Raw genomic sequence first — 20393 nt, 5'->3', positions numbered from 1 at the left:
CTCATTGGGTGCCATGGTCTAAATGCTTGTGGTCTCCCAAAATTCATATGTTGAAAACCTAATCCCTACAGTAAAGATTTTAGGAAGTGGGACCATTGGAAAATGATTAGGTCATGAGGCAGAGCCCACATGAATGGGATTAGGGCTCTTGTGAAAGACGCCTGAAATACTTGCTCATCCCTTCTATTTAGGGATATGTCCTGAGAGAGGCCCTCACTCATGCAACCATGCTGGCACCCTGATTTGGACTTCTACCCTCCAGAACTGTGACAAATAACATGGTTTATCAACCACCCAACCTCTGGCATTCTGTAACAGCAGCCTGAGTGCACTAAAACACAGAATGTGATTAAATGGGGCAAAAAAGTGTCAATCTTGTTTTCCCTTCCAAGGTCATAAATGTGGAACAGGTAGCATAGATATTCAATTTCTGACATATGAATATGGTGACATAGGAATATGGTGACATATTCCATAGAATTGTACATTTTCTTTCAAATTTGTAGTTCTTTGTCATGCTCACCGGAGAACATATTTTCTTGGAGGTAATTAACATTTAAACCAATAGATTGTGGATTTTATGCGATCAGTTGAGGGTGTTAAGAGCAAAGATAGAGGTTTCCCAAAGTAAAAGCAATTCAGCCTGAAGACAGCACCATTACTGGTACCCCAATCACCAGCTCATCAGCCTAAAGATGAAGCAACTGAACTTGAAGGCCTGTCTCTGGGCTCTCATCAGAATCCTTACTTAAATGCTCTTTGACTTGGAAAACTTATCTTCACTTCTCTAGGCCTGGTTTTCTCAACTGGAAAAGGAAAATTAGAGTAGGAAATCCTTTACATTTCCAAAGATTATGCAAATATCTGTATAAAACATGATTACAAACTGAGGTCTTATTCTTTTTCCAGAAAAGAAAATTATTGCTTGGTTGTGCAGCTTCCATGTTTGGATATCTTATACTTCTTATTATCTGCTCTATCCCACAGTCTATTTCTCTAGCTTAGATTTCAGAAAGTACCTTGATAGAAATAATTAGTTGACTGTTACGGAATATTACTTTTATCTTTGATCTTCCACTGAAAAGCAGGAGTTGTAGTTAAGGACACTAGTGAGAGAAACTGTTTCTAAATATCAGGACGTCAAAGCAGAAGTTTGCTGTGCGTAGTTGCTCGGTCATGTCAAACACTTTACAACCCCCCTGGACTGACAACCCCTTGGACTGCAGCCCACCAGGCTCCTCTGTCCATGGGGATTCTCTCAGCAAGAATGCTGGAGTGGTTTGTCATGCCCTCTTCCAGGGATCTTCCTGACCAGGGATGGAACCCAGGTCTCCTGTATGCAGGGGGACTCTTTACTGTCTGATCTGCTAGCTCCTAAAAAATGGGTCTTGACTATACAGAAGATGCCTGATTTTTCTGCCTTTTTCTCCTGCAACAGTGGGTTTTTTTCCAGCTAACATATCGGTCCCGTTTCTATTCACCTGAACGCTATTTAGAATGCAAGTTCTCTAAAAGAAAAATATCAACACAAAAGGAACTTATATCTGGAATAGCAGTTAAGATTTTGTCCAAAATACCAGAGGCTGGGTATTTGCTTTTAATTATATTATTTACCTCAGAAAGAACAAATGGCTGGCCAGTTTCTGCCATGATTGATAAGCAATAAATAGTAACTTCAGGGCAGTTGGCATAACTCTGTAGACCCAATGGAACTGAATTAAAGGAGTGGGAATTGGTGTTTTTCATATAATTGACTATAGTATAGGTAGAATGTGGTCAGTGAGATAAAAACTGTGAGAATGAAATTAGGAAGCCACAAGGAGCAAGATGGCACTTTCATCTGGGAAAAGTAGGTAACAATTCATCAAGGAGGTGAATTTCTTTTGTACCTTCCAAGAGAGATTAGGTGTTTTTGTACAATGTAAGAATATTTGATTTGTAGGCTCGCCTTAAAGTATTTTTATGTGTCATCATCAGAGTGCACAGCTAAGAAACTGAACTTCTGTAGTGAAGTTGAGAATCCTATGGCAAATAGTAGACTCAAGCAGCCGGTTCAGAGCACTGTCTCTAGTTCTGACCTATTCAGCCTTTTAGTCTGTGACTGAATTATCACATTATCTTAGGACATGAACTGCCAGGGCTAGTGTATATGGAATAACAGACTGCAAATCTAGTGGTTTCGATCTAATAAGGTGATGATTAAAACAAATGCATCCACAATTTTGTGAAAGCAAAAGTCGCTCACATGTCCAAATCTTTGTGGCCCCATGGACTATACTGTCCATGGAATTCTCCAGGCCAGAAAACTGGAGTGGGTAGCCTTTCCCTTCTCCACGGACTCGTCCCAACCCAGGGATCAAATCCAGGCCTTCCACATTGCAGGCAGATATTTCACCAGCTGAGCCACAAGGGAAGCCCCCACAGTTCTAGTTCTGTAATTATGTCCAAATAACCAGGATATAAGGGTTTGGGTGGGGAGAGAAGTCCTCCATGGTTTTAGTTCACTGTATGCTGTGAGAGCAGCATCAATAATTCATTGGAATTTAACTCTGCACGAATAAAAGTGTTTTATTAAATGAACACCTAAGGAAGGCCTGCTAGATGCAAAGAATGGACAGCAGTGAAGAGCACACTGTGGACTTTGTGAATTAGGACTTAGATTTTAATAGAAAAACAGAAAGAGGTAAATTTCAAAGTGAATTGTTGCACCACAAATGGGACACGTGTCGAGAGGGAAAAGCACAGAATGCCATATGTCCACATCTGAGCTGTGTCAGAGTCATGAAAGGCTGCTTTGGGAGTGACTTTTACTGAGATCTGAAAGATGTAGGGGAAGTCATGAGGTAAAAGAGCGAGAGTCTTTTAGGGAGAAGGAATGGCATTTATAAAGAGCTTTAGCCATATATGAGAATATACAGTGAGAAGATCAGACATGCCAGTATTGAACCTTCAAGGAATTCAATTTACCTGGTAAAAATTATGCAAACTAGACAGTGAATACAAGGTGTAATATGATCAGATCTGTGAAAGAGATAAGAATCAAGTTTTGCAGAGCATAGGAGATATTTCCATTTGCCGGGTATTTCAGTAAAGATTCACTTAAACCTAGGAAACCTGGTTTCTATTGCTACTTTTGCATCAAGTTTTATAAGTTTAGATAAATGACTTAATCATTCTGGAATTCCTTATATATCCTTAATATGAGAGGATTTTCTAGATAATTTCCAAGGTTTCTTCCTTTCTGAATATCCAGTGAATCCCACTGGTTATTATCTGGAATTTAAAAAAAAAAACCCTTTTACATACCAAGAGTAATGGCTGAAATAATCTATAATATGATATAAAAAGTATTGAAAATCTTGTTTTATTTTCTTTTTTCAGTTTTTTAAAATATGATTTCCAGGTAAAAGGGCAAGATATTTAAAGTATACCCTATAATTTAAATAGGTATATATGATTAATAGATTTCATTGATTTAATTAACATATATATTAATATCACCTCACATATTTACCTTTCAAGATCTTTTTGGTGAGAACTTTTAAGTTTAACTCTCTTACATCTGTGCTAACTGACTTCAATCATGTCCAACTCTTTGTGACCCCATGGACAATACAGCCTGCCAGGCTCCTCTGTCCATGGGGATTCTCCAGGAAAGAATACTAGAGTGGGTTGCCATGCCTTCCTCCAGGGGATCTTCCTGACCCAGGGATTCAACCCATGTCTCTTATGCATCCTGCACTGGCAGGAGGGGTCTTTACCATTAACACCACCTGGGAAGCCCCACAAATGTCAATAACACATTACAAACCATCGTCACCATGTTACACATTAGATCCCGAGACCTTATTCATCATCTTACAGCTTAAAGTTTGTGCACTTTGACCAAAGTCATTCTTAAATCACTGATTTCTCAGCACTTATTTTTACACGACCTGTGACATGTTCTTGTATTTATGATTTTAGAGTCAGGAGAAAAGATGTCCCCCTCCTGTCGTAAGCAGTTTAGCATTAGATCTTTGAGGGACCATCTTCATCTAGCAGCTCCATAGCCACCCCTATTATTGTCAGAAATCAAGATGATTTACACAGGTAAGGAAAATAAAGAAAACCAGATTCTCTGGTGGCTCAGATGGTAGTGAATCTGCCTGCAATGTGGGAGACCTGGGTTGTACCCCTGGGGCAGAGAAGATCCATGAAGAAGGGAATGGTCACCCACTCCAGCATTCTTGTCTGAAGAAACCTTTGGACAGAGAAGCCTTGTAGGCTACAGTCCTTGAGGATCACAAAGTCAGACATGCCTGAGCGACTAACATACAAGGAAATTTAGGGATTTGGAAGCCGTATCAGAGCTAAGGATAGCTTAAAAGGAAAAGCAAAACTCTTTGAGACTGGCAAGAACATGGATGCACGAACACTTATCGGCCAACAGAGCAAAGGAAGAGAATGGATATTGCAGTCTCTAAAGAGTCTTGTACATAGCTGCAGCTAAAAGCGAGGGCCTCTGACCAGAGCTCTGGGCTTCAGTGGAGAAACTTGGCCACTTCCCGGCAAGAAAGGATTCAGAGGAAAGAATCAATCCACTGATCTCTTTCTCCACTGACTCACCAATCTCTTTTGTCCACCCCTGGCCAAATTCAAGTAGAAGTCAGATGCAAGGAGTGCCAGAGGGATAAAGTCTGGTCTTCTCAGCCTCCAAAGGTTCATAATATAGTAGAAAATGATCAACAGAGTTCCCGAGGGGCATATCAAACACAACCACCATTTCTATATATAGCTGTGTTTTCTTTATCTTATGATTCTAGTTGTAATTAATTTTGCTAGACATTTAGGATGACTGGGTAGGATTAACTTTAATGGGAGAAGTCAGTTTCTGATTTGACCTAGACTTGAGTATTTGTCACTGTATTTCTGGTATCAAAATATTATTACTGGGACCCTAATTGAATGTATCCTTGATTCACTTAAACCCTTTGAAGAGATAGGTAGTGTGACCAGACTTCGGAAGGGACCAGAAACTATCAAGAGATGTTTTTATGCATTGTTGAATTCATTTGGTTGATTTGCATGTGTGAGAGTGAAAACTTTTAATTTCAAACTTGTGAGAGACGTTAGTCTGAAATTTCCTTTTTGAACTGCCTTTGTCTGATTTTGATATAGATCAATATTGGCCCCATCTCATTAGTTGGGAATGGTTTCCTACTCTTTCATTTTCATGAAGAAATTATATCAAATTGATCTTAATTTTCAAGATTGGGAACTCATGTATACCCATGGTGGATTCATGTCAATGTATGGCAAAACCAATACAGTATTGTAAAGTATAAATAAATAATAAAGAGCAATATATATATATATATATTAGACTTCTGTGGTCAAACTAGCTTTGATTGATGATTTCTGTTTCAAAAGTTTTATGTCACAGTTTCAATCTCATTAAAGTTTATAGGAGTATTCAGATCATGTATCTATTTTTGCTTCATGTAGTTTGAGGTTATGTTGTTTGGTGTATAAATATTTAGGATTATTATGAATTCCTGTTGGATTGACTCTTTTTCACTTATGTAAAGTCCTTGTATTCCTTTGTTTGTATATATTTTCTTTGCTCTAAAGTCTACTTTATCTAATATTAAAATCTGTTTTTACCCTTTTATTTTCCAAATATCCATGTGATTATTGAGTTTCTTCGGCTTTCCTGATGCCTTAGAGAGTAAGGAATCCACTTGCCTTTTGAAGACCCAGATCAATCCCTGAGTTGGGAAGATCCTCTGGAGGAGGACATGGGAATCTGTATTCTTGCCTGGAGAATTCCATGGACAGAGGAACCTGGTGGGTTACAGTCCATAGGGTGTTAAAACGTCAGGCACAGCCTGGCAACTAAACCACCACCTGGTGTTCCATATCATTTATTCCTTGGGAGGAACAGCCCTACTCAGGCTGCCTTCTGATCTAGGTTGGAGGTCAGGAATGCTGGGCCTGGCTTGTCTTCTCTTAGGTGCTGCTGTGTTGCTCTTCCATTCTTCAGGCCCTAATCTAGTTCACCTTCTTCTTGCCAAATATACAAAGTCTCCTTTAGTGGTCTCTTCTTATTTCCAGAACAAACAAAGGAGTGGGCACAGAGATAAATGTCATCTTGTCTGAACCAGAAGCCCAAGGTGTGTTTTATAACCTGGGGAAGAGATTTCAAGGAGGGAAGTAGAGGAGGAATATGGAAGGGAGTCCACAGCAGGCTGGAGATGAAAGTCATGGAGTTTCCTTCTTAGAAGTCATCAGAAGCTGAGAAAGTATATTTTCTAGGTTATATATATATTCAGCTCTGAGTGAGTACACTTTCTGTTTCAGCAAACTGTAAGCCCTCTGTATGTTTTCATTAATTTCCTTTACAAATGCATATATATAATGATATTCATATGACATTTTATTTATTCTTCTAGGCCATTTCATTTCATTTCAGTTCAGTCTCTCAGTCATGTCCTACTCTTTGTGACCCCATGAACTGCAGCACACCAAGCCTCCCTGTCCATCACCAACACTTGGAGTCCACCCAAACAAATGTCCATGAATTCAGTGATGTCTTTATCTATCTCATCCTCTGTCATCCCCTTCTCCTCCTGCCCTCAATCTTTTGAAGCTGAAGTTTCAGCTTCAACATCAGTCCTTCCAATGAACACCTAGGACTGATCTCCTTTAGGATGGACTGGTTGGATCTCCTTGCAATCCAGGGGACTCTCAAGGGTCTTCTCCAATGCCACAGTTCAAAAGCATCAATTCTTTGGTGCTCAGATTTCTTTATAGTCCAACTCTCACACCCATACATGACTACTGAAAAAACCATAGCCTTGGCTAGATGCACCTTCGTTGACAAAGTAATATCTCTGCTTTTTAATATACTGTCTACATTGGTCATAACTTTCCTTCCAAGGAGTAAGCATCTTTTAATTTCATGGCTGCAGTCACCATCTGCATTGATTTTGGAGCCCCCCAAAATAAAGTTAGCCACTGTTTCCACTGTTTCCCCATCTATTTGCCATGAAGTGATGGGACCGGATGCCATGATCTTAGTTTTCTGAATGTTGAGCTTTAAGCCAATTTTTTCACTAGGCCATTTTTTTCAAGGGCATTGCTCTGCTTTTATTATGATTTGAGATTTAAACCCTGTAAAAAACATATCTATTGAATAGTTTGGATTATTTCCCAGTAGATGAACTGATGGAATATCAAAAGAATTAAAAATGATTACTGAATTGAGCTCACAAAATCTTATATATGCAGACAAAGAGAGTTATTCACATATAATTGTATTCTTGGCCCCTTGTGGTATTCTGAGAACTTTGATTGAAGCTATATATAAAAGAAATTACTTTATTATGATAGGTAAGCAACTGATATAATTATGTGTGTACATTCAGAATCCATTAGTCCAGTGTCCATAAAGATGAGTGTCCTCATCCCTTTGGGAAGAAAATGATACCATTTCCATTTATTTTTATTTCACTGTCATTTAATTTATATTTTGTTTATATATTTTAAATGTCATAATATATTAGATTAGCAATGCATATATAATATTTTTACATAATATAATTAGGTCATTGACAGTGTTTTGAAAAATGGAAAATAATGTGGATGTTAGTTCTTCAGGAAACAAAATTACAAAAATTTGCTGCATAAAATGTTACTTATTTTGAGGGAGTTTACCAACAATTTTTTATGAAACCAGTTCAACTGAATAGAGGCAGAATGCTCAGAACATCCATGTTTGCATGAGTTTGCATAGGGCCTCAGAGACAGAAACATTTTTGAAGTTGGGTAGGAGACCAAGAGACCTGCCTGGACAGGGGAAAACTTGAATCTTGAATGCAAGAGAGCAAGTTTGCTCCCCTCAGTGTGGTCTAAGTTGTTTTTCTTTAAATCACCTACCTTTCTTCACCTTTGTTCCCCAGTCCCTGTCCTCTCCTTTACTAGTTCTTTTCCCATAGTAGAGGTCACCTGTTAACATACCACATAATGTACTTGGATTCATGTTTATTGCAAAGTATCTGTCTTCCCCCAGCTAGAATATCAGTTCCATGAGGACAAGTGTCTGCCTGCTTTGTTTAGTGATGTAAAGTAAGCACCTATAAGAGTTTCTGAGTCAAGGAGGAATTAAGCCAATGATCAGTTGGTTAAATGACCAATAGCAGAGGACTGGGCAACCCTATAGGTTTCAAAATTTTGTGATTTTCATTAGCTATTGTAAATAAGCTGTTCTACAGTTAATGTTACAAGGTTAAGACATATTTCTGTTTCTTTTACCAGCATAAATATAAACTATATTTGAAGAAAAGGTTTTAGACCCAACATGATAGCCAAAATGCACATTTGAAAAATCAAATTATACTAGTTTATTTGTTTTCTTTATCTAAAACATAATTATATTCCTTTTCAAAAACTTTTCCTTACATAGGTGTGTGTACATATATGTTTATATATATAAATAAAATTCCATATACTCAAAGCTATGGTTTTTCCAGTAGTTACATATGGATGTGAGAACTGGGCCATAAGGAAACTGAAGCCCGAGGAATTGATGTTTTTGAACTGTGCTGTTGGAGAAGACCATTGAGAGTCCCTTGGACTGCAAGGAGAACAAACCAGTCAATACTAAAGGAAATCAACTCGGAATATTCATTGAAAAGACTGATACTGAAGCTGAAGCTCCAATACTTTGGCCACCTGATGCAAAGAACTGACTCACTGGAAAAGACCCTGATGCTGGGAAAGATTGAAGGCAGGAGGAGAGGGAGATGGCAGAGGATGAGATGGTTGGATAGCATCACCGACTCAATGGGCACGAGTTTGAGCAAGCTCAGGAGATGGTGGAGGACACAGGAGCCTGATGTGTTGTAGTCCATGGAGTCTCAAAGAGTGGATATGACTGAGTGACTGAACTTAACTGGAGGTATGCATATGTGTCATGTATGTAACATAATGATTATATGATCATCATACATAGGTCACATTGACAAATATGCTATTTCAGTTTCAGGTGTCATTATACATAGATAATTTGGACATATAATGTTATTTTGGTTTCAGGTGTACAATGTAGTTATTTGAAATATATTGCAAAATGATCACTGCAATAAGTCTGGTGAACATCTGTCACTAGAAATAGTTACAATTCATTCTTGCAGTGAGAACTTTTATGATCTCTTCAGTTCAGTTCAGTTCATCGCTCAGTCATGTCTGACTCTTTGTGACCCCATGTATCGCAGTACACCAGGCCTCCCTATTTATCACCAACTCCCGGAGTTTACTCAAATCCATGTCAATAGAGTCGGTGATGCCATCCAGCCATCTCATCCTCTGTCGTCCCCTTACCCTCCTGCCCCCAATTCTTCCCAGCATTAGTCTTTTCCAATGAGTCAACTCTTCCCATGTGGTGGACAAAGTATTGCAGTTTCAGCTTTAGCATCAGTCCTTCCAATGAACACCCAGGACTGATCTCCTTTAGAATGGACTGGCTGTATCTCCTTGCAGTCCAAGGGACTCTCAAGAGTCTTCTCCAACACCACAGTTCAAAAGCATCAATTCTTCAGCCCTCAGCCTTTTTCACAGGCCAACTCTCACATCCATACATGACCACTGGAAAAACAATAGCATTGACTAGACGGACCTTTGTTGGCAAAGTAATGTCTCTGGTTTTTAATATGCTATCTAGCTTGGTCATAACTTTCCTTCCAAGGAGTAAGCATCTTTTAATTTCATGGCTGCAATCACCATCTTCAGTGATTTTGGAGCCCCCCAAAATAAAGTCTGACACTGCACTGTTTCCCCATCTATTTCCTATGAAGTGATGGGATCAGATGCCATGATCTTAGTTTTCTGAATGTTGACCTTTAAGCCAACGTTTTCACCCTCCTCTTTCACGTTCATCAAGAGGCTCTTAGTCACTCTAGAAGCAGAATCAGGAGAGGCTTGAAAGGTAGATGAAATGGCTCGAGTGGTGCAGTAGAGGACTTCCACGCAGGAGTCACTAGTAACAGGCAGTACTCAAAACTGGGTGTTTTTCTTACATATTCATGAATATTGCATCTTTTGTTTTACACATGGATGTTCCTATTCATTTTCTGTTTTTGTACAGTATAATAGCTGCAGTCCTGTGCTTAACATATTGGTTGAACTAAACTTGTCTGCATGGACAATTTATAGATCTGTTATTTATGTTGTTTCAAAGATCTTTAGTCATCCCTTGATTTTGCTCATGCTTCATCAACTGCATAGTATAATTTCTCTGCAATTGCTTACAGGCCTCCACCTTTTCCTGAATGTACAGTTAACATTACTCTAATAATCTGTAGCCTGGTAACCTACATACTGTCTCATTTGATCCGGTAAAAAACTCAGGTAAAAGACTCACATGCATGCGTTGGACGTGTTCTTTATCTTCAGGGGTATGGAGGGAATTGATGTGGCGGTTGTTAGAGGCATTGATATGGTATAGTTTGCCCTGGGCATACTGTTCATCCTGAAAGTGATCAGACAATTAGTTACAGTTGTTCAGCATTCAGTAGATGAACCGATTACCAGAACATTAACAAGTTGATAGTTGTATAATTTTTTTACTGGGGGGGCATCACAATATTTGAAAGTCATTCCTTTCCTGTTTTTTCTATACATTGTCCCTATAAAACTGATTTAACATCTAACTTTTCTAAGTTTAACATTTTCCCTTCTCTGTTATATTATTATAGTTTTTTATTATTTTTTAGTGTTTGAACCAAATATATTACATATATACCAATATTTGGTGCTTCCCAGCTGATGGTAGTGGTAAAGAACATTCCTGCCAATGCAGGACAAATAAGAAGACTCAGGTTTGATCCCTAGGTGAGGAGCATCCCTTGCAAGAAGGTACAACAGCATACTCCAGTATTCTTGCCTGGCCAATCCTATGGACAGAGGAGCCTATTGAGCTATAGTCAGTAGGGTTGCAAAGAGTTGGACACAACTGAAGTGACTCAGAATGCATGCATGCACCTCTATTTAACTATTTAATCTCTTGTTTACTGTGGGTTAGAGTATATTCCCTTATAAGGTGTTATACAGTTATGACTTTCACTTATCACTGAATCCTCACATCAAAAAGCTTCATGTTGATCCCAAGTACAGAAGGCAATGTTGTTTGTGGTGGGAAAATGGTAAAGCAGAAACACTTGGCATAGAGTTATAGGAAATACTAAGCAATGGACTGAGAATAATAAGAGTACAAAAATCTAGCTAACACATTGATAGAGAAAAACTAATCTTTAGCAAAAGTTATGAACATTTCAAGAGATTACTTGGAAGATATGGGAAAAAATGGGTAGTCAAAAATGGAGGATGAAACAAAAACTAGTGAGAAAAAGAACAAAGTGAATTGAATAGAAACCTTTAGCACCGCTTTTTATTAGCTGTCTGCTCTACTATGTGCTCCTTGATTGACCTAAACGAATTAACATACAACTTCCAAATACCTTCATCAGAAAGAGAATAATTGTTTCCAATTGTAAACTCCCATTCTACTGTAGCTCTAAAGCTATTGCTGCAAATCTTAAAACAATAACTTGTAGCATGAAAACAACTACCAGTATTCATTTTTGTGACCAGGATTCAGCTTTGTTTAACATATTTCATCCACCCAGTTCACTGCAGAGCAGTCTCATTTATTGCCTATTTATACTGAGCCTGGAGAAGAAAGCCCAGAGTGAGACTGAAGGACCAGAAAATCAACATGCTTCCCTTTCCCAGTTCAGTTCAGTTCAGTTCAGTCGCTCAGTCGTGTCGACACTTTGCGACCCCATAAATCACAGCACGCCAGGCCTCCCTGTTCATCACCAACTCCCGGAGTTTACTCAAACTCACATCCATTGAGTTGGTGATGCCATCCAGCCATCTCATCCTCCCTCATCCCCATGTCCTCCTGCCCCCAATCCCTCACAGCATCAGAGTCTTTTCCAATGAGTCAACTCTTCGCATGAGGTCACCAAAGTATTGGGGTTTCAGCTTTAGCATCATTCCTTCCAAAGAACCCCCAGGACTGATCTCTTTAGAATGGACAGGTTGGATCTCCTTGCAGTCTAAGGGATTCTCAAGAGTCTTCTCCAACACCACAGTTCAAAACCATCAATTCTTCGGCCCTCAGCTTTCTTTATAGTCCAATTCTCACATCCATACATGACTACTGGAAACAACATAGCCTTGACTAGATGGAACTTGTTGGCAAAGTAATGTCTTTGCTTTTCCATATGCTATCTAGGTTGGTCAAAGCTTTCCTTCCAAGGAGTAAGCGTCTTTTAATTTCATGGCTGCAGTCACCATCTGCAGTGATTTTGGAGCCCTCCAAAATAAAGTCTGACCCTGTTTGCACTGTTTCCCCATCTATTTCCCATGAAGTGATGAGACCAGATGCCATGATCTTAGTTTTTGGAATGTTGAGCTTTAAGCAACTTTTTACTTCTCCTCTTTTAATTTAGTGATTTATGTCAGGTAGTATTATGGACTCAATGTGTTTTCTTCAAATTAGTATGTTAAGCCTTAACTGCCAAAGTACTGTGTTTTGAAAAGTGTTCGACTTTTTGGGACCCCACGTTCTTCAGCCCAACAGACTCCTCTGTCCATGGGATTTCTCAGGCAAGAATACTGGAGTGGCTTGCCATTCCCTTCTCTAGAGAATCTTCCAGATCCAGGGATTGAACCCTGGTCTCTCATATTGTGGGCAGATTCTTTACCTTCTAAGCCACCAGCGAAGCCCATTAAAGTTAAATGAGCTCTTAGGGTGGAACACTCATCCAATGGGTTTAGTGTCTTCATGAAGCGAAACACCAGAGAATTCTTTCTTTGTCTCTGTGTCTTTTCCTCTATCTCTCTTCCCCACCCCCCACCCTGTGTGAGGAAACACGGAGAAGCCAGCCCAGGAAGAAAGAATTCTTACAAGAACCTCACATAGCTGGCACCCTGATCTGAGACTTGTAGCCCCCAGAATTGTGAGGAAATAAATTTCTGTTGATTTTTCCACTGAGTCGATTGTATTCTTCTCTGGCATTCTTGGCTGACAAATACAAAATCATTTATTTTGGAAATTTACCAAAATAATGAGGAGGAAATTGAAAAAGTTATTGCACTTCTTAGGAATCTTTGAGATTTCACAAAACGGATCCTTTCTTTGATTTCCACATCTTATGAGCCGACGGCTTCTTTGACCTAGAGACTGTGTTATTTGAAGTTTGGCTGATGCAGCCTTCTTGTTGAAAGCACAGTATAGCTCAGTCACAAAGGCAAAGGTTCCATCTGGGAGCCTGGCAGGCTACACAGTCCCTGGGGTCGCAAGAGTCAGACATGACTTAGCAACTAAACCACCACCACCAAAGTACTTACAAACTCAGTAAACATTATCCAGGAAAGGCCAAAAATGTCACGGGACAGCCTGTTGGCATTCAGAAACAGGTCTCTAAGGGAAGTCTGGGGATGTCAAACATGTTAGGAAAGCAGGACGGGCATGAGTTGCCTTGGCACAGGAGCAGATTTGACATGACCAACAGCAGCATCAGATAGGACCCTGTTTAAATAAAAACATGAGCCATTCTGAGATGATCTAGTCACTTGAGGTTATCAAATCCATCCTGTGGAGGGAAGCTGTTTCTTTCCCTGTTGCTCTGAGGAGGAGTTGGTACTGTAGTAGCTCAGGTGGGGAAAAAGGAGCACCTTCTGTGTAAATTCAGATGGATGATGATATTTGCACAGAATGTGGAGAAGTAGGTTACTCCCTGCATTTTTGTATTCCTCTCAGAAGTACTTCTGTGCTCTGCAAACATTTGGAACTTAATTCTGAGCCAGAGTGTTTAGGCCATTTTTTCTTTTTAAGACAGTTTAGTGTTGGGACTCTGCAGATTCTGACAGGGAGGCTCTCAAGGAGTTGGTAATTTTTTCACTCTACATTGACTAACACTTGAATTTTAGACACTGAAATAACATGAAAAGTCCAGTTGATCTGTGTGGTTTACCATCACACTGGGCTAAGAGTAAACATATGACTGACTGATCACTACAGTTGAGTACAAAGAGAATACTAAGAGAAAAAGGATGCTGTACCTGGATCTCCTCACTCACCTTAATAACCCCATGCATGTCTTTGATACTTTCCCAAAAGCTTTAGAACATCTTAAAATTTGTGTTTCACAGTAACCCTTGAGATAGCCTTAATCTTCACTATGATCATCAAGTTATGTTAATGAAGATGCAATGACTTGGAGAGGGCAAGTAGTTTTCCCCAAGTCCCATTATTAGCAGATACAGGTAACTGGGCACCAATACACTCATCTGTTCACTTTTTGATGTCACATCACACATGCCTGTGTGTTCTCAGTCTGCATGTGTGTTACCAGGACCACAGCGGAAGTTGTGATGACTCTGCTTAAAGAGAAAAATATTTCGTCTTTGACTGCAAAACAGCAGTGACCCTAGAACATTGGTTTTATCCACTTGTTTTGCTCTGTCTATAAAATACTCACTGTTACAGTCTCTGACAATTATCAGTGTGAGGACCTGGTTCTCCTGACTAGCCTTTCTTCTAGGCACCTTGATAGCTCTTCTACTTTTATGCATCTTTAATCTTCTCATTATATTTGTTTCTTCAAGAAAATAGCAAATAAATCTCCAAATGGTAATATAAGAATATTACCTGGTCAACACCAACACAACATCATTGGATCTGTGAACAAGGCCTGTCTTTTCCTGACTTTGACTTTTTAGGGACCAAATTTACCTGTCTGGTGGTGAGTACATCCTGACAATCCATGGAGCTTAGTTTTTGAACCATCTCCAAACATCTCCTCTTTGATATTAGAACTAGACCTTCATGCTTCCATGATGTATTCTAATATTTCAGAAATTATTCCTGGCCCTACTTTGGCCAACAGAAGCATAAAATCATTTACTTTTGCAAGCGTGATTTTAATATTACTTTTCGTGTCCATTCTTTGTAAGTTAGCAGAATTTAAGACTGAAGTGAGCAAGAATTGAGTTTGGACAAGAGAACTTACAAAATAGAGATTCGTCCTCCTGAATGTGATCTGAACATGAGTCTTCTTCCAATTTACCAGAAGAACGGTAATTTAATTAAGGATAAGATATCAGCATTTACTACTGATTTACTGCAGCATTTACATTTTCTCTGCTCTTAGTTTAAGGGGGCATGGTATCTAAGAATAAACTGCTTATTTAAAATTAGATGATGGAAATACACTTTCTAACACCATACACAAAAATAAACTCAAAATGGATTAAAGATCTAAACATATGACCAGAAATGATAAAACTCCTAGAGAAAAACATAGGCAAAACACTCTCCAACATAAATCACAGCAGGATCCTCTATGACCCACTTCCCAGAATATTGGAAATAAAAGCAAAAATAAACAAATGGGACCCAATCAAAATTAAAAGCTTCTGCACAACAAAGGAAACTATAAGCAAGGTGAAAAGACAGCCTTCAGAATGAGAGAAAATAATAGCAAATGAAGCAAATGACAAAGAATTAATCTCAAAAATATACAAGCATCTCCTGGAGCTCAATTCCAGAAAAATAAATGACCCAATCAAAAAATGGGCCTAAGAACTAAACTGACATTTCTCCAAAGAAGACATACAGATGGCTAACAAACACATGAAAAGATTCTCAACATTACTCATTATCAGAGAAATGCAAATCAAAACCACAATGAGGTACCATTTCATGCCAGTCAGAATGGCTGCTCTCCAAAAGTCTAGAAGCAGTAAATGCTGGAGAGGGTGTGGAGAAAAGGGAACCCTCTAACACTACTGGTGGGAATGCAAATTAGTACAGCCACTATGGAGAACAGTGTGGAGATAAAACTAGAAATAGAACTGCCATACGACCCACCAATCCCACTGCTGGGCATACACGCCAAGGAAACCACAATTGAAAGAGACACTTTTACCCCAATGTAAAAGTGTTGCAGCACTGTTTATAATAGCCAGGACATGGAAGCAACCTAGATTTCCATCAGTAGACGGATGGATAAGAAAGCTGTGGTACATATACACAATGGGGTATTACGCAGCCCTTTAAAAATACATTTGAATCAGTTTTAATGATGTGGATGAAACTGGAGCCTATTATACAGAGTGAAGTATGCCAGAAAGAAAAACACCAATACAGTATACTAAGGCATATATATGGAATTTAGAAAGATGGTAACTATAACCCTGTATGTGAGATAGCAAAAGAGACACCGATGTATAGAACAGCCTTTTGGACTCTGTGGGAGAGGGTGAGGGTGTGATGATTTGGAAGAATGGCATTGAAACGTATATAATATCATATGTGAAACAGATCGCCAGTCCAGGTTCGATGCATGATACAGGATGCTCAGGGATGGTGCACTGGGATGATCTAGAGGGATGGGATGGGGAGGGAGGTGGGAGGGGGGGTTCAGGATGGGAAGCACGTGTACACCCATGATGGATTCATGTTGATGTATGGCAAAACCAATACAATATTGTAAAGGTATTAGCCTCCAATTAAAATAAATAAATATATATTAAAAAATAAAAAATAAATACAGCCACAAAAAAAGGATGCAGGAAGGAAATGGTGACTCTATTAAGTGGTAAATATTAATAAATAATGCATACTAACAACAGAAAAAGAAGATGTGGTACATATGTACAGCAAAATATTACTCAGTCATTGAAAAGAATGAAATAATGCCATTTGCAGCAACAAAGATTGCTGCATATGCTAGGTCCATATATGGACCTAGAGAGTCATGCTGAGTAGATTAAGTCAGACAGAGAAGGAGAAATATCATACAATATTCCTTAGAGGTGGTATCTAAAAAGAAATGCTACAAATGAAATTACTTACAAAGCAGAAGGAGACTCACAGACTGAAAAAACGAACTTACGGTTGCTGGGGGAAGGGATAGTTAGGGAGTTTTGATGGTCATGTGCAGAGTTCAGTTCAGTTCAGTTGTCACTCAGTTGTGTCCAACTCTTTGCGACCCCATGAATTGCAGCACACCAGGCCTCCCTGTCCATCACCAACTCCTGGATTCTCTCAAACTCACATCCATCAAGTCAGTGATGCCATTCAGCCATTAGAAGAGAACTGTTATGTGATCCCTTATCCCACTTCTAGATATATAGTCAAAGGAACTGAAATCATTGTGTCAAAAAGAGATCTGTATTCCCATGTTCATTGCAGCATTATTCACACTAGACTTGGTATAGGCACAACCTGAGTATCTTTCAACTGGTGAATAGATTAAAACAATGTGATGTGACATATATAGATAAATATTATTGAGCCATTAGAAAAAGAAAGAATCTTCATATTTGTGGCAACATGGATGAAACTGGAGGACATTATGCTAAGTGGACTAAGTCAAAGACAAATACCATATGATCTCAATTATAAAGAATCTCAACAAAAGAAAAAAAGATGGAACTCATAGTAGAAAATGATTGCCAAAGAGTGGAGGGTAGGGGAAAATAGGGAGAGAATTCTAAAGGTTACACACTTTCATATATAAAAAATTAATAAGTTCTGAAGATCTAAATTTGAGCTTCATGACATAATCATGAGATCTAATCATGAGTTTGAGCAAGCTCTGGGAGTTGGTTATGGATAGGGAAGCCTGCGTTGCTGCAGTGCACGGGGTCACAAAGAGTTGGAAATGAATGAGCAACTGAACTGGACTGAGGATCTGATGTAGAGAATGGTTACCTTAACTAATAAGATTGTGTTGTATTTTTGAAATTGTCTGAAAGATTGGACATCATCAAATGGCATCACCGACTTGATGGACATGAGTTTGACTAAGCTCTGGGAATCTGGGATGTACAGGGAAGCCCGGCATGCTGCAGTCCATGGGGTCTCAAATAGTCGGCCATGAATGGATGACTGACTCAACTGAAGAGAGTGGAACTTACCTGTGTTCTCTTCAAAAAGCAAAAGTTAAACATGTGTGGTGATGGCAATGTTACTTAACAGAAAGGGAAACTCATTCCTAATACATGCACAAATGGAGGTGGACAAGATGACGGAGCGGTGGGTGGAAGTGGGGTTCACTTCTCTCCACAGTGCGTCAAGAACATCTAGAGACGCAGCAGTTCTCCCAGAAGACCAGGTGAGCACTGGAGGGACTCCCTGAATACTGAGAAGGAATATCCAGATCCATACAGAACTCGGTAGGACAAAGAAAAGAAAGGACAAGGTCGGGGGGAAAGAAGGAGGAGAGCAAGGGGACCAGCGTGCACCCAGGGATGAGGGAGCTGAAGCTCAAAGGAGAGATCCCCGCCTCCATGGCCGTCCACTGGGATGGGGGAGGCATTTGAAGCAGTTGGGGAGTGAACTCACTAATCTGTGACAGTCTGCACAGAGTGAGAACCACATAGACAAGCCATGCTGCAGCCTTTCATATCTCGGACAGGGTTGTAAGTCCACTGGTGTCCACGGAAGCTGGGAGCTGGAGCCATGGGGATTGTGGAATGATCCCAGGGAGAGGACTCCTGTTGACCGTGGAGTCAGCCTGATGGGATGGGATGGAGGAAATCTGCTCCATGGGATGCTTCTTAAGGAAAGCCAGGAGGCCATAAAAGAGGGTTCAACTGCCTGTGGAGTAGAGCTATCTCTTTTTCCAGGCTGGTACCTGTAAGTTGAGCAATAGAGAAAGACTTCAGTGAGGGTGGTCCTTGAGTGCCTGATGCACTAAGCAATGGAGAATTTTGAATATCTATATACCCGACCCTACCCTATTCTCTGTCTAAATTTTGAGTTTTACATGGTAATATTTTTATGAACTTAAATTTCTTCTGGTAGAGTTTCTGGTTTACAGATTAAGCTAATTCCTCACATCTGACTCTTTCTTGGTGTTTCAGGAAACTTTCAGAACCTTCCTTCCTCTCAAGGCCATACTGACCTGATCTTTACTGCCAATGTTGACTTCCCATCCTTTGAATTCTTGCCTAATATATTTTTTCTTTCTCTACTCACTTAAATTTACCAGTAGGTGTCCCTATTGGTATTAATACTTATGATAAATTATTAACCTGATGCAGTAGAGAATCAAAAGGAATAGAGTTACAGCAATAATAATAAATTACCTCCAATATATAATCCATTAATGCTCCCATTTAAAGCAAATCTTCTACCTGTATATTATTGAGGTCTCCTAACTCATTTTCCTTACTAGGTGGCTCAATTTTGAAATAAAATATAGAAAACAATGGAATGGTAAACTCTGGAAATTACTTTCCTTTTGATATGCATCATTAGTAAGGATGCAAATATTCGTGTTTTTTTTTTTGCCCCCCAGTGGGGCTATTCTTAGTACACATTATAGCTCACTGTGGGGTGATTGCTATTGATTGACGAATATACACATTGAACTGTAAATGTCAAACAAGTGAGTGGAGATGAAGAAAGTAATGCCACAAAGGCACAGGCTTTTGTTGTTCTAGAAGGAAAACCTTGCTGAGTCTCTCATCTACAGTATAATCTTCAGATTTATTGAAACTCTTACTTTATGTTCCATTAAATTTTTTGATTATTTGGGTTTTTTTGCCCTTGAGTTGTATTCTCATGTATTTTTGGATATTAAGCCCATATCAAATATATGTTTTGGAAATATCTTCTGTCAAAATGTAAGTTGCCGTTTGATTTTGCGGCTGTCTTTGTTTGGAGTTTGATGTGGTCCCACTGGTTTGTTTTTGCAGTTGTTGCATTTGTTTTTGGTGTGAAACCAAAAAACAATTGCAAAGACCAATGTCAAGAAGACTACCTCAATGTCTTCTTCTAAGAGTTAAATCGCTTAAAGTTTTATGTTCAAATTTTTAATCCATTTTTATTTGATTTTTGTGCGTGGCAAAGACAGGGGCCCAGTTCCATTTCTTCACAGGACTCTCCAGTCTCCCCAGGGCCGTTTTCGACAAGCTGGTCCTTTCCTCACTGGACAGTCTTAGCTCCTTTTCCATAAGCTGACCGACATTATCTGGGTGTGCGTTTCTTTCTGGCTTTGCTGTTCTGCTCTGTTGATCTATGTGTTTATTTCTGTGCTAGAAGCAAATCATTCTTGCTTACTATAACTTTGTAATACAATTTGAAATCAGCAACCCTAGTCTCGAACTTTGTTCTGTTTTCTCTAGATCACTTTTATCTTTGGTGTTTTGTGATTTAATACAACAGAATTGACCAAGAAGAGATGGAAAAAGGACACGGAAGAACTATACAAAAAAATATCTTAATGACCCAGATAATCACAATGGTGTAGTTTCTCACTCAGAGCCAGAAATTCTGGAATGTGAACTCCAGTAAGTCTTAAAAAGCATGCTGCCAACAAAGCAAGTGG

At 39.2% G+C, this 20393-nt stretch overlaps 1 pseudogene; it reads right to left on the bottom strand.

Moving 5' to 3' along the window:
* Positions 1–1367: 1367 nt before the first annotated feature.
* On the bottom strand, positions 1368–18522 carry LOC120870257 (annotated as a pseudogene).
* Positions 18523–20393: the final 1871 nt, after the last annotated feature.

The sequence above is a fragment of the Oryx dammah genome, unplaced genomic scaffold (assembly GCF_014754425.2).
Source record: "Oryx dammah isolate SB20612 unplaced genomic scaffold, SCBI_Odam_1.1 HiC_scaffold_11, whole genome shotgun sequence".
In the NCBI taxonomy this organism is placed as follows: Eukaryota; Metazoa; Chordata; class Mammalia; order Artiodactyla; family Bovidae; genus Oryx; species Oryx dammah.
This window is presented reverse-complemented; position numbering and strand designations above follow the sequence as displayed.